The sequence below is a fragment of the Vipera ursinii genome (genome assembly GCF_947247035.1).
Source record: "Vipera ursinii genome assembly, chromosome: 9".
NCBI classification, from domain to species: domain Eukaryota; kingdom Metazoa; phylum Chordata; class Lepidosauria; order Squamata; family Viperidae; genus Vipera; species Vipera ursinii.
In genome coordinates this window covers 10416117-10422137 of record NC_139523.1, presented here as the reverse complement: position 1 = coordinate 10422137, position 6021 = coordinate 10416117, and the positions used below count along the sequence as shown (strand labels likewise).

At 40.4% G+C, this 6021-nt stretch overlaps 1 protein-coding gene across 1 annotated transcript in view; it reads left to right on the top strand.

Annotated features, from left to right (window-relative positions):
- Positions 1-6021, top strand: part of STPG1 (sperm tail PG-rich repeat containing 1) — a 226672-nt gene that overhangs the window by 126120 nt on the left and 94531 nt on the right. The window lies entirely within an intron of this gene.

Sequence of the window (6021 nt, the reverse complement as noted above, 5' to 3'; positions counted from 1 at the left end):
TTTTAAAAAACAACAACACACACAATCAAAAGAAAATTTTACTTTACAAGCAAGAGGGCCAGTCTTGGAATGGGTGAAGAAGCGAAATGGGAATGTTAAAAGTATCTACAAGAGAGCTAGGCGCTTTTCTGCTGTAGTTTTTGGTGCAGGAGTCCCCAGAGGTTTGCAGCAAGAGGACATAAAAGTCACTTCCCCATTTCCCAGGTAAACCTGTAAGGAGATAAATCATCCGCTTTGTCCAATGAACAGGTGGAAGAAACTTCCCTGGCTTCCAGTTCAGGTGTGGCTGGATCCAGTTCCTAGGTAGCCTTGGAGGCCACAATCTCCCCAGACCATGTTTTGCAGAGGACGGACACATAATTTTAAAAGGCCTCTGGAGGAAAGCAGGAAGACAGCTTCTGTTCAGTAAATTACCCCTCCAGCCCCTACAAACGGCCACGGCTTGTCAGTTTGGTTGTGCCTGGACAGCCGCCCAAATCAGAACATGGGCCCGGCAGTCACAGACTTTTCATCTAACTTAAAAGAGAAGCCATATTTTCCTTGCCTAAGAGTGGTTAAATAAATTATATCCTGCTCAAAGTTAATTTAGGCTTAATGCAACCTTCTCGGGAGGTGCAGTGGCTCAGCAGTTAGAGATGTTGGGCTTGTCAGATGGAAAGCCGATAGATCGCCTGAATTCGAGACCCAAGTGCTGCGCAATGAGGTGAGCTTTTGTTCTTGTCCCAGCTCCTGCCCACCCAGGAGTTTGAAAGCATGCAAATGCAAGTAGATAAATAGGTACCATTTTTTTCCATGAGCCTCAGTGAGTGTATGGTCATGCTGGCCACATGAGCATGGAAAGGGTTTTCGGACAATGCTGGCTCCCTCCGCTAAGAAATGGAGATGAGCACGCCCCCCCCTAGAATCGGCAACAACTGGACAGGGAAAATCTTTACTCTTACAAGACGGTCCCAGAATAAGTGTCCAGCACTGGCTATGATGGGGCCACATGTCATTCATGTGTGACTATTGTGTCATTTTTTTTTTTGGAGTATGTTGTCATCTCACCATTGATGCCACTTCCCTTGAGGAGGCCTTGCTCTCCGGATAGGGATTTTAGCAAAGGATGTGTTAGCTAAGAATCCTGGGAATTGAAACCAATACATTGGGAAGGTACTCTATTGGTTCAAGTCCCAGTTGTGGGAGGTGGGCTTAAAGAGGTTGTGGGATTCCAGCTCACAATTTCTCTGTGTTGTGGGAGACTTCATGTTTTTCTGTTTAGATTATATCCATTATTTGCAAAGATATGTACAGGCAGCCTTGACTTACGAAAGAAACAGAGCCTGATCATTACGGTCATAAGTTGTGATGGTTGTAAAGTGGATCATCAGGCGATTGGCCCAATTTTACAACTTTTTGTTGCAGCCGTTATTAAGTGAATGCATTGTTCATTATGGAACATTTTTACCCAAAACTGGAAAACACCATAATTGCCAAGCACCCAAAATGCAGTCAAATAACCAAGGGGCAGTGATGATGGTGGTTGTGGCCATCAGAACATTGGAACCACATTGGGGGGGGGGGTGTTTCTGTTCACGGCTATAAGTGACCCATGGTGAGCATCCACGTTCTTCCTGGTGGCCTTTCAAACATGGCTTCTCTTTGAAACTGATCTTGATGTTGCTGAAAATTTCTTGCCACTCAAACAAACAGGACCTCCTCCCACCCCCAAAGGCCAGAATTGGATTTTTTTTTAAAAAAGCAACAAGTAAAATGCGCTTTAAAACACACACACTGGCAATTCTTCTCAGAAACTACATTTTAATGTAGTAGGAGGGACCAGGTTAGTCTATTTATCCAAACATTGGAAGGAAGCTGCTAGCACGTTTTCAGGTGGACAGATTTCATTAAAAGACATAAGTTTTGCTTCTGGTTTTCAACATGGACTCATTATGAAGAAAGGAAGGGCTGCAGGGCACACAATGTTAGTTTCTTCGCCTTCTGACTCCCTCCTACACAAGCTGAGTCCTGCACAAGCAGATTAACTCTCTGCTGGCTCTGCTGGCTTGCGGCCTTCCGCCAAAGGACTACTTTCTACATTTAAATGAATGGGCCTATTGATTGAGCTTCTCCTCGGCCTAAAACTGAAGCCGGAGGGACTATGTGCCCAAATTCTCTTTTCCTTCATTGCTGAACTAATGCCCCTTCCTGCAGATTTAAAACAAGCATGTTTGCCCACAAGCTATTTTTACTCTCTGCATAGGCAGCTTTCTTTTTCCACAGAGGGCTGCATTCCACATACTATACCATCTCTCTCTCTCCTCTCTCTCTCTCTCTCTCTCTCCACCTCCCCCCCACCCCAAAGGCATCCAGTCTAGCAAAGGTTGATTTTGTGGAACGCTTATAAAAAGCGGGCAGGGAACTGTTTCATTTCAATTTAATGTTTCATTTTTCTCTTCTTTAATGGAAATGAAAGATCTCTCATAAGTCAAGCTCAAAATCCTGTTATGGACATCTCGATGATTTTTTAAAATAATAATAATAATAATTGGTTTCTTTGTGTTGCTTTTCTGGTCCCCACCCCGAAATTTCCAGTCAAGTTTAGTTTCCTGATAGTTCAGTGTTTTTCAAATTTAGCAACTTTAAGATGTGTGGACTTGAACTCTGAGAATCCCCCAGTTTGGCACAGCAAACACTGTAGTCTCATGTACAAAAAGGAATACTGAAACCATCACGAGGTTTCCTTACTGGCATGCAAGTCCAAAGTTTATTTGGAGCTGTGCCGGGGTATTCATCTCTGTTCCTCATCCAGGTGGCCTGTGCAGCTCCATTTCACAAAAGACTCTTCCACCTCGTGTATTTTCACAAACATGAATACGGCCATTTATTTATTTTTAACTGCAGAAGAGGCTTAGCAGCTTGCTGGCAAGATAATAGCACAATACCCTTGAAAGGCAACAAGAGCTATGTGTGAGTAAACAGTAAGTAAATATTTACAGTTCTGAAAGAAAGAAAAAAACTGTCATAGTAAAAGGGAGACAAAGTTTGTAAGATTTATATAAGGCAGAACAGGCCTAAATCAGCCCTGACTGTTTAATGATTTGCAAGACTGCCCCTGCTTATCCCTTTAATTGAATTGTGTTAACTGGGAAAACAACTGCATTTCACAATGGCAGACTCCACATCTGAATGATTTTGTCAATTGTTCATTCAGATTCTCCTTATATATACTGTACTGGCTGTACAATGAAGCCCTACTAATACACAAAAGCAAAGATATGCAATATTTTTTTAAAAAAACAACAAAACCAAAAGCATTTTTCACAGATTGAACATCTTCCTGCTGCAGCTGTTAAAAGACAGGAATTTATTTCTTCCTTTATGAAGACTGGATTCCCTTCCTTATATTGACCTTGAAACTTGCAAAATACTGATCTTGCAAGATTCTGAACTAATTAAACCAACCTCAGCTTCAACAGCAGTGATAATTCTGTTTCCTGATCAGCCTAAATAGAAATAAAAAGATCAAAGTTTGCTGAAAGATAATACAGATCACATCACCTGGCTGGAAATATTATGAATTTCCATGGAATATGTTAAGCCCTTACAAAGCATGTGAAGGACAGAGAGAGAATATACAAAATTGTAGCAAATCAGTCTAAAGGCCAGTTGTTCTGTTTTCTAAATGGCCCATTAAGTGCCTGTGCGATCCTAACAACAAGGTAAATCACAACAAAGACATCTGTGTGGGGAAAATATTAACATCTGCCTTTTATCTAAAGGTAAAGGTTCCCCTGCACATGTGTGCTAGTTGTTTCCAACTTTAGGGGCCGGTGCTCATCTCCCTTTCAAAGCTGAAGAGCCAGCGCTTGTCCGAGGACGTCTCCGTGGTCATGTCCCCGGCATGATTAGACGCCAAAGGCGCACGGAACACTGTTACCTTCCCACCGGAGTGGTCCCTATTTTTCTACTTGCATTTTGACGTGCTTTCGAACTGCTAGGTTGGCAGAAGCTGGGATGAGTAACAGGCGCTCACTCCGTTACGCGGCACTCGGGATTTGCCGACCATCTGATTGACAAGCTCAACGTCCTAACCCACTGAGCATGCAATACTAAAACTCTTGTGTCTGTAACCTTAGTTACAGTTGGATGAAATGCTGTATCATAGGAATAAACCTTTCAACCAAGGTACCTCAATTGGGCTAACTTCAGAAATATGTCCAAAATCCATGATCCATGACTATTTTCAAAGATACATCCCTGAGTATCTCCCTGAATTTTTAAGAACATGTCCAGTACATTAGAAGTTCCCTCTCCCCTTTACAGAAGGTATTTCAAATTAGGTAGAGGATCACATGGCCCCAAATCATACACTGCCAAGGTGTGTGGCATCTATTTTCCTTATGGAGGAATCAAACAGTGCAGCCAGCATTTTCACTGCTCTTTAGCTGGGACTCCCTACTAACATTTGAGCATGTAGTAGGCAATGAAAGGCTGAGACCCCAATCTCTACATTCTACAACAGAGTGTTAGCAAACCTCACAGCTTGTGAGTTTCTCATCACATTGCTCTATAATCCTTCAGCAACAAGAGAACTAAGTACACAACTTCACAAATGCAGAGGACAGGATCCTCATCATTTTACTGTCAATAATCAATGCTTCTCTATAGAATAAGTATTTTGACTTTTGTTTTGATTTCTTATCAGAATGAAGTCACATTGTACTGTAGAAGTCCACAAGTGGTGGACTTGCCCCATAGTAAAAGACTTCTGGGAAAAGATTTATAATGAATTAAAGAAAGTTTTGAAAAATACATTTATTAAGAAACCAGAAGCCTTCTTATTGGGTATAGTCGGAAAAGAAATTCCCAAAAAAGATGTTACTTTCTTTCTGTATGCCACAACAGCGGCAAGAATTTTGATAGCTAAGAATTGGAAGACACAAGAAATACCAACGGTGGAAGAATGGCAGATGAAAATGATGGACTATCTGGAACTCGCTGAGCTGCCTGGGAGAATCCGTGACCAGGGAGAAGAGTCGGTGGAAGAAGACTGGAAGAAATTCAAGGACTATTTGAAGAAATATTGTTATATCAACTAGTTTGAAATGGACTTGGAAGTGTTTATAGGTTGTAGCTTTAGAGTTTAATGTTTAGTATTAAGGATAATATGAAACAATGATTGTTAAATGATAAGAAATTAAATAGATAGATATTAAATATGATTTAAAATTATGAAATAGAAATTGCTAATGATGATTAACGAAGAAATGCAGATAGGGGGGACCCGAGGAAGTCACCTGAAAACGATTAGAAAGATTAGGAATAACGGAAGTTAAGTATTCTTTTTGTATTTTTGTTGATTGTATTGTTTATGTTATGTCTTGTTTTTTATATGTATTTTTTTGTTTATATATATGTTTACATAAAAGCAATAAAAAATTAAAAAAAAAGAATGAAGTCACATTGTGGGAAACTTCATCTGGCTTTTTGTTCTTAAAATAATAGTCAAACTAAGGTTTACTCTGGCAGCCTTTGGTTTCCTCCTTCTAAATTAACATACCGGTATTTGCATCAAAAGAGTTTAGATATGTAAGTTGTCCAATGATTCTTCAGATTCTCGAACATTAGACCAAGAATTTAATTGCTTCAAGACCACCCAGTAAAATTGAGTGATACTGGAGTTTTAAAATGATCAGACATTTTTCATCTGCAACCAATGCAAAATTCTGCTTAACATTAAACAATACTATCCTGAATCACTGTAAACAGCTAGGCATAATTTGTGATTTCCTCACTTTTCTTTGTGATAAAAATGCAGAGAATTCAAAGGGATTTTCCCCCCCCTGGGAATTGGGCCAAGAAGAGGTTAAAAGATGGGCAGCAGAACTAGAGCTGCTCATCTTTTCACCTCTAATTTTTAACTCTGGGATACAAAAACTCAATGACCACTAGGGGCAGCAAAGAGAACCAGAAAACTTTATGTGCTGCCATCTGGTGGTCATCTGAATTTCGGCTGCCCAAATCTAGCAGTTCTAAGGA